Below are 18405 nucleotides of genomic sequence, written 5' to 3'. Positions count from 1 at the left end.
TGTCTCTCTCTGTCAAATAAATAAAATCTTTAAAAAAAAAAGATACTGACTTGAAGGGATACGTGCACCCTGATGTTTATAGCACCATTATCAACAATAGCCAAATTATGAAAGAAGAGCCCAGTGTCCATCAACTGATGAATGGATAAAGAAGATGTGTTATATATCTACAATGGACTAGTACTCAGCCATAAAAAAGAACAAAATCTTGCCATTTGCAATGTGGATGGAGATAGAGAGTATTATGCTAAGTGGAATAAGTTCGTCAAAGAAAAATAAATACCATATGGCTTCACTCATATGCGGAATTTAAGAAACAGAATGAATGAGGAAAGGGGAAAACAAAAGAGAAAAAGAGTCAAGCCAAGAAACACTCTTGACTATAGAGAACAAACTGATGGTCGCCACAGGGGACGGGGTGGGGGATGGGTGAAACAGGTGAAGGGGATTAAGGAGGGCGCTTGTCATGACGAGCACTGGGTGTTGTATGGAAGTGCTGAGTCGCTATACTGTATGCCTGAAACTAATAATACACTGTACCTTAATTAACTGCAATTTAAATAAAAGCAAAAAAGGTAGAACAGTAAAAAGGCAAGCCTGAAATGGGAGATTATCTGCAACATTCAACATTGATAAAGGGATCTTCTCTGGTGCATACAAAACCCCTGCACATCAAGAAGACAGACAACACCAAAAAGCCAAGAAGAGATGTGAATGTGTACTTCACTGAAAACAAGATCCAAATGGCCTATGAACATAAGAAAAGGTACTCCACCCGATTAGCACTCAGGTAAATGAAAATTTAAGCCATGCCGAGACACTCCTGTGCCCCCACTAGAAACGGTATAATGAAGCAGCCTAAAATAGCATAGGACTGTGGTGAAATGAGAACTCCCAGTTAGCAGGAATGAATCCTGGCAGAGCTGCTTGGGGGAAGTTGTTTAACGGTGTTTACTAAAGTTAGTGATTTGCATGCGGTACGCCGCAGCAATTCTTCTAGGTACACAGCTTCAAGAAAATCATGCACACGTGCTCTAGAAAACGAGTGCGGGGATGTTCACAGAAGCCCTACTTCTAAAACTAAATCAGGAGGCAAAAATCAGATGTCCCTCAACAACACAAAGGGAAACTGGCAGTCATTCAACGGGACCTTGTGTGGTGATGAAAATAAATGAACTACAAACTGCATAACACAGATGAATCTCACTGATATACTGAAGAGCAGAAGAATCTAGACACGAGAGTACATGCTACACAATTCTATTTATATAGAGAGTAAGAGCACAGGCAAGGCTAATCCATGATGCTGAAAGTCAGGCAAGGGCACCTGGGTGGCTCAGTCGTTAAGTATCTGCCTTCGGCTCAGGTCACGGTCCCAGTGTCCTGGGACTGAGTCCCACATCGGGCTCCTTGCTCGGCGGGAAGCCTGTTTCTCCCTCTCTCACTTTCCCTACTTGTGTTCCCTCTCTCAGTGTCTCGCTCTGTCAAATAAATCTTAAAAAAAATTAAAAGTCAGGCGAGTAATTACCTTTGTGGGTGGTACTGGTTGGGAAAGGGCATGAGTGGGATTCGGAGGTCCTCGTCCTCTTCTAATCTCGACCTGGGGGGGTGACTAGACAGTGTGTTCGCTCTGTGATAACGCACCAAGCTGTACACTTACAAACTGCATTTCATGTATAGTTAAATATACTTTACACCTTTATACTAAAAAATCATTTTTTTAAAGGTTTAATTTATTTATTTGACAGAGATCACAAGTAGGCAGAGAGACAGGCAGAGAGAGGCGGGGAAGCAGGCTCCTCGCTGAGCAGAGAGCCCGATGTGGGGCTCGATCCCAGGACCCTGGGATCATGACCTTAGCTGAAGGCAGAGGCTTTAACCCACTGAGCCACCCCGGTGCCCCCAAAATTATTTTCAGCAGAAGTGCAAAGGCAATTAAATGGAAAATGGGAGTTCCCATTTCAACAAATGGTGCTGGAACAATTGGATATACGTATGCAAAAACAAAATATTCCAATAAATATCTCCAACATATATAAAACTCAAAACACAGAACAGATCACAGACCTAAATGTGAAATCTAAACCTATAAAATTTCTAGAAGATACAGGAGAGGCACCTGTGTGGCTCAGTCAGTTAAGCGTCCAATTCTTGATCTCAGTTCAGGTCTTGATCTCAGGGTCATGCGTCCAAGCCCTGTGTTGGGGCTTTAAAAAAAAAAATACACTCACACAGGAGAAAATCTTTTTAACCTTAGGTTAATCAAATATTTCTTAGATGGGAGAGTGAAATTCAAGAGACACTGTTAAAAGAAGAAAAAGCCACAGAATGAAAGAAAATATTTACAAATCACATTCTGGCAAAAAAAAAAAAAAAAAAAACTGTATTGAGAATATATAAAGAGCTCTCATAACTAAAAAAAAAGGCAAAAGAAAGATATTAAACCAAAGAAAACATACAAATCACAAATAAGCACACAGAAAGATATTTAACACATCATTAGTCCTGAAGAAAGTGCAAATTAAAACCACAATGGGAGTTCCAGACAGCTCTGTGGGAAGACCATGAAATCACCTCCTTCCACGGACACGACAAACTTACAGCTCTATATAGAGTAATTTTCCTCTAAAAAAGACCTGAGAACTACATGAACAGCAGCACCTCCACAACAAAAGACAAAGAGACACAATGAGAAGGCCAAGAGAGGCAGTGACAGAACCTGACGTGGGACCCTACACCAGGAGTGGCGACCCCACAATCGGAAGAGATCACAAAAATATGGTACTCTACTCAAAGAGTAAAGGGACTGTGGCCCACATCAGCACCCCTGACCCTGCGGCCCGCACCAGAAAGCCCCCAAAATGTTTGGTTTTGAAAGTCAATGGGGATTAAGGCCAGGAGAATCAGAAAATGTTGGGAACAGAGAGATCCCTTGAAGAGATTCTTCAAGGGCTCTCGTGCAAAACCCACCCACCCTGATATCCAGCACAGAAGCAACAGACTGAAAAGCGCCTAGCCCATAAAGAAGAGAGACAGACTGACTAATTGTCAAGCAGCTGCCACAGAGACAGAACTTACAAGGATTTTGTCTGGGAAAGGACGTGCTGACTAACAACATTTTTGCAACCTCATCCTAATTTGCTGGTGATGAAGCCGACAGGCACCATTCTGGGCGCCTACCAGCACCAGAGGGCATGTTCTGCCCATTCCACACTGTAATGGGGCTGGGTTAGCCCCCCACACGCCCTGCAAGGCATCCGAGCCACAACAGAGCTGGGTGAGCGACCCAAGCACCATGCGACCCTCACAGAGACCAAGCCATGGGGAGGACAGGTGAGCAGCCCAAGCCCCATTGTCCTTGCTCAGTGGCCAAGACGCCAGCAGACCCGGTCAGTGCCCTGAGCCGCACCTTCCCACACAGTGGCTAAGCTGCACATGGACAGGGTGAATGCCCTAAGCCCTGCCCTCCCCAGGCAGAGACCAGGCCACCAGGAAAGGGAAAGCAGCTTGCATCCCACTGTCCCCATGCAGCCGCCCAACCACAACAGAGCTGGGCAAGGGCCCTGAGCCCTGAGCCCTGAGCCCTGCCCTCCCCACACAGCATCTGTGGCCCCATCACCGCCGGCATGCACGTGCAGCCCACACAAGGGACACCCACAGAATGCCAGGCTCTGGTGGCCAAGGGAGACTTTGGAGCCACACGGAACATTTCCTACACAAGACTGCTCCTTCAAGACCGAGGGAGGTAGCTGTTTTACCTAATACATATAGACAAACACAGAGAAACAGGCAAAATGAGGAGACAGAGGAATATTCTCCAAACCAAAGGCGGCGGCGGCAAACCCTCAGAAAAAGACCTTAATGAAACAGAGATAGGGAGACTCCCTGATACAGAATCCAAAGTAATGGTCATAAAGATGCTCACTGATCTCAGGAGAATAAAGGACAAACACAATAAGAACTTCAACAAAGAGGGATGCCTGGGTGGCTCAGTTAGTTAAGCATCTTCCTTCAGCTCAGGTCACAATCTCAGGGTCCCTGGATGGAGCGTCAGGCTCCCTGCTAAGTGGGGAGTCTGCTTCTCTCTCTCCCTCTGCCTTCTCCCTCTCCTCGTGTTCTTTGTCACAAATAAATAAAATCTTTTTTTTAAAAAAAGAGCTTCAACAAAAAGAAAAAAGATATGTGGGTACCTAGGTGGAATAGTAGGTTAAGCATCTATGTTCAGCCCAAGACATGATCTCAGGGTCCTGGGATTGAGCCCTGTGTCGGGGTCCCTGCTGGGCAGGGAATCTGCTTCTCTCTCTCCCTTGGCCTCTTCCCCCGACTCATGCACACACACACTCTCTCTCTCTAATAAATGTATTTTGGGAAAAAAAGAAAAATATGTAAGTACCAAACAGAAGTTATAACTAAACTGAAAACGCACCAGAAGGGTTCAAAAGCAAAAGAGATTATATAGAAGCACAAATCAGAGAAGCAATGGAAAACATACAGAAAGAGCATCAAAGAGAAAAAAAAAGAACTAAAAGGATACCTTAAGAGACCACTGGCACAATATTAAACAGAATAATAGCATTATAGGAGTTCCAGAAGATAGGAGAGAAAGGATCAGGAAATTATTTGATGAAATAGCTGAAAACCTCCCTAACCTGGGAAAGGATACAGACATCTGTTTCAGAAATTCAAAATCAGAGTTCAAAATCAGATGAATACAAAGGGAAAACACTCCAAGACACATTATTATTACAATGGTTAAAGTTGGGGCACCTGGGTGGCTCAGTGGGTTAAGCCTCTGCCTTCAGGCTCAGGTCATGATCTCAGGGTCCTGGGATGGAGCCCTGCATCGGGCTCTCTGCTCGGCGGGGAGCCTGCTTCCCCCCTCCTCTCTTCCTGCCTCTCTGCCTGCTTGTGATCTCTGTCTGTCAAATAAATAAAATCTTTCTAAAAAATGGTTAAAGATAAGAATACAGAGAAAATCTTAAAAGCAGAAAGAAAAGCCAAGTATTACAAAGGAAACCCCAGAAGTCTGTCAGATTTTTCAGCAGAAACATTTAGACCAGAAGGGAATGGGATGACATATTCAAAGTGTGGAAAGGGAAAAACTGCCAGCCAGGAATTCTCTACCCAGCAAGGTTATCATTCAGAATTGAAGGACAAATTAAGAGTTTTTCAGATAAGCAAAATCTTAAAAACAGAGCTCATCACCACTAAACTGGTCTTACAAGAAATGTTACAGGGATTTCTCTAAGCTATGAAGAAAAGGCACTAATTAATATTCAAAGGAGGGGCGCCTGGGTGGCTCAGTTGGTTAGGCATCCAACTCTTGATTTCAGCTCAGGTCGTGATCTTGGGGTCCTGGGATCAAGCCCCATGTCTGGCTCTACTCTGAGCAGGGAGTCTGTGTGATGGCTCTCTTTCTCTGCCCCTCCTTTCTCTTTCTCTCCCCCCACCAATAAATAAATCTTTAAAAATAATAATAATAAAATAAACATACAAAAGTACAACTCTCATTTGAAAAGTTAAGTAAAAATCAAAGACAGTGGATCAACCACTTATAAAGCAAGTATGAAGGGTAAAAGACAGAAATAGTAAAATTAACTGACAGTAAAATAATTAGGGGGACCTGTTTGGCTCAGTCAGTAGAGTATTTGATTCTTCATCTTGGGGTTGTGAATTCACGCCCCACGGTGTGTGTAGAGATTACTTAAAAATAAAATTAAAAAATAATTAAGGGATACATGAAATAAAAAGATACAAAATATATCATCAAAAATCTAAAATTTGGGGGAAAGAGTAAAAATATAAAGCTTTGCTTTTGAATGTGTTCAAAATTAAACTACTGTCTACTAAAAAATGACTGTTACATACATGTTACATGTGAACCTAACAGTACCCATGAAGAAAAAAATTTCAGTAAATACATAGAAAGGAATCTAAACATAACACTGAAGAAAATAAACCACAAATGAAGAAAGAGAAGAAGAAACAAAGAGGAACTACAAAACAGCCAGAAAACAATTAACAAAATGGCAGTAAGTACATACCTCTCAATAATAAAATGTAAACGGACTAAATGTTCCAATCAAAAGACATAGGGTAGGTGAATGGGGAAAAAAACCATTTTATATGCTGCCTACAAAAGACTCACTTCAAACCTAAAGACATGCACAGACTGAAAGTAAAGGGATGAAAAAGGGTATTTCATTTAATGGAAATGAAAAGAGACCTGGGGTAGCAATACTTGTATCAGACAAATTAGAATTTAAAATAAAGACCATAACAAAAGACACAATGATAAAGGGGTCGACCCAACAAGAGGATATGGAATTTGTAAATGTCTATGCACTGAACATAGGAATATCTAAATACATGTAACAAATATTAACAAAAATAAACAGAAAGAGACAGCAATACGGTAATAGTGAAGGACTACAACACCTCACTTACATCAATGGACAGACTATCCACACAGAAAATCAGTGGGAAAACACTGGCCTTACACAATACATTAGACTAGATGAATCTAATAGATACATACAGAACACCCCATCCAAAAACAGGAGAATACACATTCTTGAATGTATAGAGAACATTCTCCAGGATGGACCACATGTTAGATCACAAAACCAGTCGGACAATATGCTATTAAACAACCAATCAAGAAATTGAAAAGAAATCAAAAGGTAACATGGGAGTGCCTGGGTGGCTCATTCGGTTAAGTGTCCAACTCTTGGTTTCAGCTCAGGTCATGATTTCAGGGTCTCGTGACTAGGCCACGAGAATCTGGGGAATCTGCTTGGGATTCTCTCCCTCTCTCCCTGCCCCTCCCCCCACTTGCTCATGTGCTCACACGCACTCTCTCTCTCTAAAACAAGTAAATAAAAATCTTTAAAAAAAGAGAAAACATGGGCGCCTGGGTGGCTCAGTGGGTTAAGCCGCTGCCTTCAGCTCAGGTCATGATCTCAGAGTCCTGGGATCGAGTCCCGCATCGGGCTCTCTGCTCAGCAGAGAGCCTGCTTCCCTCTCTCTCTCTGCCTGCCTCTCCATCTACTTGTGATTTCTCTCTGTCAAATAAATAAATAAAATCTTTAAAAATAAATAAATAAATAAATAAAAAATAAAAAAAGAGAAAACATGACACAAATGAAATGGAAACACAATGTTCCAAAACCTTTGGGACACAGCAAAAGCAATTTTGAGAGAGAAGTTCATAGCAATAAAGGCTTACCTCAGGAAACAAGAAAAACATCAAATAAACAATCTGTCTTAACACTCAAGGAAATAAAGAAAGAAGAACAAAGCCCAAAGTTAGTAGAAAAAGGGAAAGAATAAATATCAGAATGGAAATAAATGAAATAGAGACTAAAAGCACAATAGAAAACATCAATGAGTAAGAGCTGGTTCTTCGAAAAGATAAACAAAATCAACAAACTTTTAGCCAGACTCTAGAAAAAAAAAGAGCCCAAATAAATAAAATCAGAAACAAATGAGGAGAAATTACAACCAATACCATAGAAATACAAAGGATTGAGGGCACCTGGGTGGCTCAGCAGTTAAAGGCTCTGCCTTCAGCTTGGGTCATGATCCCAGGGTCCTGGGATAGAGCTCTGCATTGGGCTCCTTGTTCGGCAGGGAGCCTGCTTTCCCCTCTCTCTCTACCTGCCTCTCTGCCTACTTATGATCTTTGTCTGTCAAATAAATAAATAAAATCTTTTTAAAAAAAGAAATACAAAGATTGTAAGAGAATACTATCAACAACTATACATCAAGGACAACCTAGAAAAAAATGGATAAACTCCTAGAAACATACAATCTTCCAAGACTGAATCATGAACAACCAGAAAATCTGAAGACCAATTACTAAGAATGAAACTGAATCAGTAATCAAAAAACTCCCAAAGAGGGGCACCTGGGTGGCTCAGTGGGTTAAAGCCTCTGCCTTTGGCTCAGGTCATGATCCCAGGAGCCTGGGATGGAGCCCCCGCATTGGGCTCTCTGCTCAGCAGGGAGCCTGCTTCCTCCTCTCTCTCTGCCTGCCTCTCTGCCTACTTCTGATCTCTGCCTGTCAAATAAATAAATAAACAAAATCTTAAAAAAAAAAAAAAAACTCCCGAAGAACAAAAGTACAGGTCAAGTTGGCTTCCTCAAATTATTCCAATTCTTAAAGAAGGAACACTTCCAAACTCATTATACAAAGCCAGCATTACCCTGATCCCAAAACCAAAGACACTACAAAGAAAATTACAGGCCAGTATCCCTGATAAACCTAGATGCAAAAGTCCTCAACTAAATATTAGCAAACCAAATTCAATAAAACATTAAAAGGATCACACCCCATGACCAAGTAATTAATTCCACTTGGAATTAATGGTTTAACATCCACAAACAAATCAATGAGATACACCAAAAGCACTGACAAAATTTAACATTCATTTATGATAAAAACTCTCAACAAAGTGGGTATACAGAGAAGGTATGTCAACACAATAAAGGCCATATATAACAAACTCACACCTAGTATCATACACAACAGTGAAAAGGTGAAAGAAAGCCTTTCCTCTAAGATCAGAAACAACATAAGGATGTCCATTCACCACTTTTATGCAACAGAGTACTTGAAGTCCTAGCCACAGTAACTATGCAGAAACAAAAGGAGAGAAAAGGCATCTAAGTGGGAAGAAGGAAAACTGTCACTATTTGCAGATGACATTATATTGAAAAAAACCCTTAAAGACTCCACCAAAAAACTATTGGAATAAATTCAGTAAAGTTGCAGGACACAAAATTAATACACAGAAATCTGTTGTGTATCTATACACTAACACCAAAACTATCAGAAAGAGATTTAAAAAAAAAATCAGATTTACAAGTACATCAAAAAAACCTAAAGTACCCAGGAATAAATTTAACCAAGGACATGAAAGACATTTATTCTGAAAACCATAAACCACTGATGAAAGAAACCAAAGATGGCACAAATGGAAAGATACCATGCTCCCACACTGAAAGAAATAATACTGTGTAAATGCTGTGGCTAAAGCAATCTACAGATTTAACACAATCCCTATCAAAATACCACAGGAATTTTTCACAGAACTGTAACAAGTAATACCAAAGTTTATATGGAACCACAAAACATCTCCAATAGACAAAGCAATCTTGAGAAAGAATAAAGGTAGATATCATGCTTCTTGATGTTCAACTATACTACAAAGCTACAGTAATCAAAACAGTATGGTACTCGGACAAAAACAAACACATAGATCAATGGAACAAAATAGAGAACCCAGAAATAAACCCATGCTTATATGGTCAATTTATCTAGAACAAAGGAGGCAACAATATAACAATGGAGAAAAGACAGTGTCTTAAATAAATGGGTGCTAGGAAAAGTGGGCAGCTGCATGCGAAAGGATGAAACTGGACCACTTTCATACACATATATAAAAACAAGCTCAGGGCCCAGGGAACATAGTAGGGAGATTATTCACTCTTCTTGGAGCGCATGCCTGAGAGACAGCCCTCATGGAGACACCTCCCCAGGAACAAAGAAGTTGGCCAGAGCCATTTCAATTCCCCAGCCCTCCTCATACATGGAGCCATCTGTGGCAAGCAGCATAGCATACACTGACACTGGCTACCTAACTTGTTTACACAAAGCTTCACGCCCCTGCACACAGGTGGAACAGCCCTGCTCAGTCCCAGCACGGCAGGCCCTTCCCCCAGAGACCAGCAGAAACCCCTGTCCACATCACATCGCCTGACCAGGGAGTCCTCTCTGCAGGGCCTTAGTTCCAGTAAGGTCGGTGACGGGTCTCATTTAACAAGCAGACCACAGCACATCTAGTTCAAACTCGCCACATTCAGGCCAGGGACCAAGCACTGCCCACAGCAGGCAAGACGAGCCTCTGCAGATGATTTTATTTTTTAAGAGTGGCCAGCACACCTCAGCTGAGCACACATAGCACACATGGGAGACACTCTGTGATGTGCCAGGCCCTGGGCATTACAAGGCCCCTTCATTACTTTCAGAAGCAGGAGACATAAACAGCTTCTCTAACACATAGAAAAACACAGAGACTTAGATAAAATGTGAAAACAGAGGAAACTATCCTAAACGAAAGAACAAGGCCACAGTCAGAGATCTAACCGAAACAGATGTAAGTAACATGCCTCATAGAGAATTTAAAGCAATCATCATAAGGATACACACTGGGCTTGATAAAAGAATAGAAGACATCAGCGAGACGCTTGCCAAAGAGAAAAAATATTAAAATAGAATCAATCAGGGCTGCCTGGGTGGCTCCGAAGGTTAAGTGTCTGCCTTTGGTTTGACTCTTAGCTCATGTCTTGATCTCAGAATCATTAATTCAAGCCCCACATTGGGGCATCAACTTAAAAAAAAAAAAAGAATTGATCAAAGATGAAAAGGACAATAAACAAGATTGGAAACATGTCTGATGTAACAAACAGCAGGCTAGAAGAAGCAAAGGAATGAATTAGTGACCTAAAACACAAAGTAATAGTAAGTACATAACGAAGATGAAGAAAAGAGAGAGAGAAATTATGCAACACGAGAATAAACTTGGGAAACTCAATGACTCTATCAAACATTACAATTGTATTATAGGAGTCCCAGAAGAAGGAGAGAAAAGGGGGAGCAGAAAATTTATTTGGAGAAATAATAGCTAAAAACTTCCCTAATCTGGGGATGGAAACAGACATCTAGATCCACAAAGCACAGAGAACTCCCATCAAAATCAACAAAAGCAGGCCAACACAAAGACATATTGTAATTAAGTCTGTGAAATATACTGATAAAGAAAAAAATCTAAAAAGCAGTAAAATAACAGAAGTCCTTAATGGTACCCAACTGGCTCATTCAGTAGAGCATGTGACTCCTTATCTCGGGATTGTGGGTTTGAGCCCCATGCTGGGTATAGAGATTACTTAAAAAATAAAATCTTAGGGCGCCTGGGTGGCTCAGTGGGTTAAGCCACTGCCTTCGGCTCAGGTCATGATCTCAGGGTCCTGGGATCGAGTCCCGCATCGGGCTCTCTGCTCAGCAGGGAGCCTGCTTCCTCCTCTCTCTCTCTCTGCCTGCCTCTCTGCCTACTTGTAATCTCTCTCTGTCAAATAAATAAATAAAATCTTAAAAAAAAAAAATCTTAAAAAAAATTAGTCCTTGGAGCACTTGGGTGGCTCAGTCATTAAATGTCTACCTTTGGCTCAGGTCCTGATCCCAGGGTCCTGGGATCGAGCCCCATGTCAGGCTCCCTGCTTTGTGGAAAGCCTGCTTCTCCCTCTCCCACTCCCCCTGCTTGTGTTCCCTCTCCCACTGTCTCTCTCGGTCAAATTAGTAAAATAAAATCTTTAAAAAAATTAGTACTTAACGTACAAGGTTAAGGTCCATAAGGCTAGCTGCAGATTTATCAAAAAAAAACTTGGCAAGTCAGCAGGGAGTGGCATGATCTGTTCCAAGTGCTGACTGTAAAATTCTGCAGCCAAAAGTACTCTTCAAAGCAAGGCTAGCATTCAGAATAGAAGGAGAGATAACAAGTGTTCCAGATAAACAAAATCTCAGGGAGTCCATGACCACCAAACCAGCCCTGCAATAAGTATTAAAGGGGACTCTGGAAAGGAAAGACCAAAAGTGACAAAGGCAAGAAAGGCACAGAGAAAATCTCCAGAAATAACAAGAAATAAATTGGCAATAAATGCATATCTATCTATAACTGCTCTGACTGTAAATGGACTAAATGCGCCAATCCAAAGTCAGAATGGATTTAAAAAAAAAACAAACAAGACCCTTCTATATGTTGCCTATAAGAGATTCATTTTATTTTACTTTTTATTTTTTTAAGTAATCTCTACACCCAGCGTGGGGCTCAAACTCACAACCCTGACATCCAAAGTCACATGGCCACTGTCTGAGCTAACCAGGCACTCCACCCAAGAGAATCATTTTACACTTCAAGACATCCACAGATTGAAAGTGAAGGGATAGAGAAAAATTTGTCATGCAAATGGATGTCAAAAGAAAGCCAGAGTAACTACAAATATTGGACAAATCAGACTTTCAAACAGACTGCAACAAGAGACAAAGAAGTGCACTATATCATAACAAAAGGTACAATCCAACAAGAAGATATAAAAATTGAAAGTATTTATGCACCCAACCTGGGAACACCCAAATATATAAAACAATTAATAACAAACATAAAAAAACTAACTGATAACAATACAAAATGGTAGAGGATAGTAACACGCCACCACTTACATCAAGGGACAGAAAATAAACAAGGAAACAACAGCTTTGAATGACACAGTGGACCAGATGGACGTACAGATACATTCAGAACATTCTATCCTAAAACAGCAAAATACATTCCTTTCAAGTACACACAGGACATTCTCCAGAATAAATCACAGATTAGGTCACAAAAACAGGTCTTAACAAATACAAAAAGACTAAAGTTACACCATGCACCTTCTCTGACCACAGCGTTATGAAACTTGAAGTCAACTACAAGAAAAAATCTGGAAGGACCGCAAACATGTGGAGGTTAAACAATATGCTACCAAACAGTGAATGGGTCAACCAGGAAATCAAAGAAGAAGTTAAAAAATACACGGAAACAAGTGAAAATTAAAACACAACGGTCCAGGGTGCCTGGGTGGCTCAGTGGGTTAAGCCGCTGCCTTCGGCTCAGGTCATGATCCCAGGGTCCTGGGATCGAGTCCCGTATCGGGCTCTCTGCTCAGTGGGGAGCCTGCTTCCTCCTCTCTCTCTCTCTGCCTGCCTCTCTGCCTACTTGTGATCTCTCTCTGTCAAATAAATAAATAAAATCTTAAGAAAAAAATGCTTAAAAATTGTTTTAAAATAAAAATAAAACACAACGGTCCAAAACCTTTGGAACACAGCAAAAGCAGACCTAAGAAGGAAATATATACCAATACAGGCCTACCTCAAGAAGCAAGAAAAAAATCTCAGCTAACAACCTAACATTACAACTAAAGGAACTAGGTAAAAAACAACAAATGAAGCCCAAAACCAGCAGAAAGAAGGAAATAATAAAGATTAGAGGAGAAATAAATGATACTGAAATTTTAAAAAACAACAGAACAAATCAATGAAACCATGAGCTGGTTTTTCAAAAAAATTAAAATTTAGGGATGGGCGCCTGGTGTGGTCTTAGTGGGATAAGCGTCTGCCTTCTGCTTCTCCCTTTCCGACTACCCCTCCCCCTGCTCATGCTTGCGTGCTCTCTCTCTCTTAAATAAAATCTTTTTAAAAATTAATAAAATTGATAAACCTCTAGCCAGACTTATCAAAAATAAAAGAGGACCCAAATAGATAAAATCACAAATCAAAGAGGAGAGATCACAACCAACACCACAGAAATATAATTATAAGAGAATATTATGAAAAACTATCTGCCAACAAATTGGGACAACTTAGAAGAAATGGATAAATTCCTACAAATATATAAAACTACCAAAACTGAAACACAAAGAAATAGAAAACCTGAACAGACCCATAACCAGCAGGGAAATTGAACCAGTAATCCAAAAACTCCCAACGAACAAAAGTCCAGAGTGCTCACTTTGGCAGCACATATACTAGGAAGTCCAGGGCAAGATGGCTTCACAGGCAAATTCTACCAAATATTTAAAGAGTTAATACCTATTCTTCTCAAACTATTGCAAAAAATAGAAAAGGAAGGAAAACCTCCACATTCATTCTATGAAGGCAGCATTACCCTGATAGCAAAACCAGATAAAAAAAAAAAAAACTACTGAAAAAGAGAACCACAGGCCAATATCCCTGATGAACATGGATGCAAAAATTCTCAATAAAATATCAGCAAACCAAATCCAACAATACATTAATAAAATCATTCACTACGATCAAGTGGGATTTATTCCTGGGATGCAAGGGTGGTTTGAAATCCACAAATCAATCAATGTGATATATCACATTAATAAAAGAAAGGATAGGAACCATATGATCATTGCAATAGATGCAGAAAAAGCATCTGACAAAGTACAACATCCACTCATGATAAAAACTCTCAACAAGGTAGATTTAGAGGAAACATACTTCAACATAATAAAGGCCATATATGAAAAAGCCACAGCTAGCATCATACTCAATGAGGAAAAACTGAGAGCTCCTCTTCTACAGTCAGGAACAAGACAGGGATATCCAGTCTCACCACTTTTATTTACCTGAGTACTGGAAGTCCTAGTCATTTTAATCAGAGAACAAAAATTATCCAAATAGGCAAGGAAAAACTAAAAATCTCACTACTTGCAGATGACATGGTACTATACATAGAAAACCCAAAGGACTCCACCAAAAAACTGCTAGAACTGATACACAAATTCAGTAAAGTCACAGGATACAAAAGCAATGTACAGAAATCTGCTGCATTTCTATTTACCAATAATGAAGCAGCAGACCTGTACTCTGAAAACTAAAACACTGATAAAAGAAATTGACGATGACACAAAGAAATGGAAAGATGGGTACCTGGGTGGCTCAGTCAGCTAGGCACTGGACTCTTGATTTCAGCTCAGGTCATGATATCGATGGTGGTAAGATCAAGCCCCCATTCAGCCTTCACGCTCAGCATGGAGTCTGCTTGAGATTCTCTCTCTCCCTCTCCCCACTATTCTCTCCCCACCTCTCTCTGTCTCTCAAAATAATTTAAATAAAATCTTAAAAAAAAAGAAATGCAAAGACATTCTGTGCTCATGGATTGGAAAAGAAAATATTGTTAAAATGTCTATACTACTCAAAGCTCAATCTGGACATTTAAAGCAACCCCTATCAAAATACCACCAGCATGTTTCACAGAGCTAGAACAAACAATCCAAAAATGTCTGTGGAGCCACAAAAGACCCCAAATAGCCAAAGCAACCCTGAAAAAGAAAAGCAAAACTGGAGGCATCACAATTCCAGATTGCAAGTTATATTACAAGGCTGTACTAATTAAAACAGCACGATACTGGCACAAAAATAGACACATAGGTCAACAGAACAGACAAGAAACCCCCAAAATGTATCCACAACTACCGGTCAATTAATCCTGGACAAAGCAGGAAGAATACCCAGTGGGAAAAAGAGTGTCTCTTCAACAAATGGTGTTGGGAAAACCGGACAGTTTTGAATGGTGAATGGAAACGGTGAATGGAAAACCGGACATTTTTTGAATGAAAACATTCAAGAAAAAAAAAAAGAAAGAAACTGGATCACTTACTTACACCACACAGAAAAATAAATTAAAAATGGATGAAAGAACTAAATGTGAGATATGAAACCATAAAAACTGTGGAAGAGAACACCAGCAGTAACTTCTTGCCATAGGTAGAAGCATCTTCTTTCTAGATCTGTCTCCTGAGGCAAGGAAGACAAAAGCAGAAGTAAACTATCGGGACTAAATCAAAACAAAAGTCTTCTACACAGTGAAGGAAACAACCAACAAAACTAAAAAAGCAACCTACAGAACAGGAGAAGATATTTGCAAATGACATATCTCAAAAAGGGTTAGTATCCAAAACATCTAAGGAACTTATAAAACTCAACACCCCCAAAACAAATAATGCAATTAAAAAAATGGATGGAAGGAATGCCTGAATGGCACAGTTTGTCAACAGTCTGACTCTTGGTTTTGGCTCCGTTTGTGATTCCAGGGTCGTGAGATCAAGCCCCACGTCGGACTCCAAGCTCAGCACAGAGACTGAGTGGGATTCTCTCCCTCTCCCCCTCTGCACTGTGCATGTTCTCTCTCTCTCAAATAAAAAAACAGAAGACATGAACAGATATTTTATACACACACACACACACACATATATATATATATAGTGGAATATTACTCAGCCACCAAAAAGAATAAAATCTTGCCACTTGCAAAGACGTGGATGGAACGTATTATTCTAAGCAAAATAAGTCAGTCAGAGAAAGACAGATACCATATGACTTCATCATATTTGGAATTTAAGAAACGAAACAGATGAACATAAGGGAAGGGAAGGAAAAATAAAACAAGATGAAAATTGAGGGGGAGGCAAACCATAAGGGGCGCTAAACTCTAGGAAACAAACTTGAGGGCTGCTGGAGGGGAGGCGGGTAGGGGATGGGGCAACTGGGAGATGGGCATGAAGGAAGGCACTTGATGGAATGAGCACTGGGTATTGTATGCAACCCATGAATCACTAAATTCTTCCGCAGAAACTAATAAAAAATAATTTGATTTATTATAAACTACAATAAAATACAAACAGAAACTTTCCAGATTTTTTCCCCAGAATACCAGTGACTAACTGAAGTAAGTAATTTAAGAAAAGATTCCTGAAGGGACCTGAGTGTCCCAGTGCAGTATGATCTAATTTTTAAACAATGTGCAGGGGTCACTACAAACCCCGTGCCGCCAGCAAAACCTATCAACAATTTGAGTGTTTTACTTAAAATGGAAAAGCAGCTTGCAGTGACATCAGCTTTAGGAAATACAACACCTGTAAAGCATGAAAATAAATAAATCTTTTTAAAAAGTTAAAAATGGGCAGAAGACATGAATAGACATTTCTCCAAAGAAGACATCCAGATGGCCAACAGACACATGAGAAGATGCTCAACATCACTCACCATCAGCAAAATGCAAATCCAAACTACGATGAGTTATCACATCACACCTGTCGGAATGGGTAAAATCAACAACATAAGAAACAACAGATGTTGTGGAAGATGTGGAGAAAGGGGAACCCTCTTGTACTGTTGGTGGGGATGCAAACTGGTGCAGTCACCCTGGAAACAGTATGGAGGTTCCTCAAAAAGTTAAAAATAGAGCTACCCTACAACCCAGCAATCACACTGCTAGGTACTTAGCCAAAGAATACAAAAGTACTAATTCAAAGGCATACAGACCCCAGTGTTTATAGCAGCATTATCTATGATAGCCAAATTATGGAAACAGCTGTATGCTAACTAACTGGAATTTAAATAAAAGTGTAAAAAAAAAAGTGTGGGACTGGCAGAAGATTAGATACATAGATCAACAGAACAGAATAGAGTCCAGAAATAGATCCACAAATATGGCCGACTGATTTATGACGAACCTGCAAAAGCAATTCAAAAGAGAAAAATGATCCTTTGGACAAATGGGGTTGGAACAAATGGAATTCCATATGCAAAATAATAACCCTCAACCTACTTCTCACCCCTTATATAAAAATTAATGCAAAAGAGATCACAGGTCTAAATGTAAAAGCTAAAACTATGAAACTTACAGAATCAAAAAAAATCTTCACGACCTGAGGATCCAGCAAAGAGTTCTTAACCATGACACCAAAATCACCATCCATAAAGGAAATAATTCATACACAGGACATTTTCAAAATTAAAAATTCTTGCTCTGTGAACACTCTGTTTAGAGAATAAAAAGGCAAACCACACAAACTATGTATCCAGCAAAGGACTTGCACACAGAATACATAAAGAACTCTCAAAGCTCAGTAGTGAGAAAACAATCTAATTTTAAATGGGCAGAAGAGCAGACTGAACACTTCATCAAAGAGGATACACAAAAAGTAAATAAGCGTATCTAAAGACCTTGAACATAATTGGCTATTAGTGAAACCCAAATTAAAGCCATGATGAGATACCAACTATAATTTTAGCCAGAATGACTAAAATTAAAAATACTGACAATACCAAGCGCTGACAAAAACGTAGCAACTGGAATTCTTATACATTGCTGGGGGAAATGAAAAATGATTCAACCATTCTGGAAAACAATCTGGCAGTGTCTTAAAAAGTTAAACATTCACTTATCATGTGACCCAGCAATCCAATATTTATTCTAGAGAAATGAAAACCGATGTTCAGACAAAAACCTGTGTACGAAGGTTTAAAGTAGTGTTACTTGTAACTGTCAAAAACTGGAAATAATTCCAATGTCTTTCAACAGAAGAAGGGACAGACAAGCAGTGGTGCATCAATATCATGGAATACCACCCAGCAATAAAAAGACCTAACACAGCTTGTCTGAATCTCCAGGGAATTATGCTGAGTAAAAATATCCTCAATGTCAAAAGGTCACATACTGTAGGATTTTATTTTCTTAAAGATTTTATTTATTTATTTGACAGACAGAGATCACAAGTAGGCAGAGAGGCAGGCACTGAGAGAGGAAGCAGGCTCCCTGCTGAGCAGAGAGCCAAACATGGGGCTTGATCCCAGGACCCTGGGATCGAAGGCAGAGGCTTTAACCCACTGAGCCACCCAGGATTTGATTTTTATCTCATCCTTGAAACAACAAAATTCGAGAAATGGAGAGTGGTAATTCCTAGAAGGCTAAGAATGGGAGGATTAGAGAAAAGGGATGGATTTGGCTATAAAAG

General features: G+C 40.0%; 1 protein-coding gene across 12 annotated transcripts in view; it reads right to left on the bottom strand.

Annotated features, from left to right (window-relative positions):
• Positions 1–18405, bottom strand: part of ZNF182 (zinc finger protein 182) — a 48501-nt gene that overhangs the window by 10582 nt on the left and 19514 nt on the right. The window contains exon 1 of one of the 12 annotated variants that reach the window (XM_045068392.1): positions 2120–2144. The exons of 10 other annotated variants lie outside the window; for them this stretch is intronic. The gene's annotated coding sequence lies outside the window, so the exon portion shown is untranslated. Of the gene's footprint in view, positions 1–1528; positions 1731–2119; positions 2145–18405 lie in introns of those variants that run through there. One more of the 12 variants, XM_045068391.1, reaches the window with a different exon arrangement.

The sequence above is a fragment of the Mustela putorius genome, unplaced genomic scaffold, assembly GCF_011764305.1.
Source record: "Mustela putorius furo isolate JIRA1106 unplaced genomic scaffold, ASM1176430v1.1 tig00003903_pilon_pilon_pilon, whole genome shotgun sequence".
NCBI classification, from domain to species: domain Eukaryota; kingdom Metazoa; phylum Chordata; class Mammalia; order Carnivora; family Mustelidae; genus Mustela; species Mustela putorius.
Note: the sequence above shows the minus strand (reverse complement) of the source record. Positions and strands in the feature narration are given on the sequence as shown.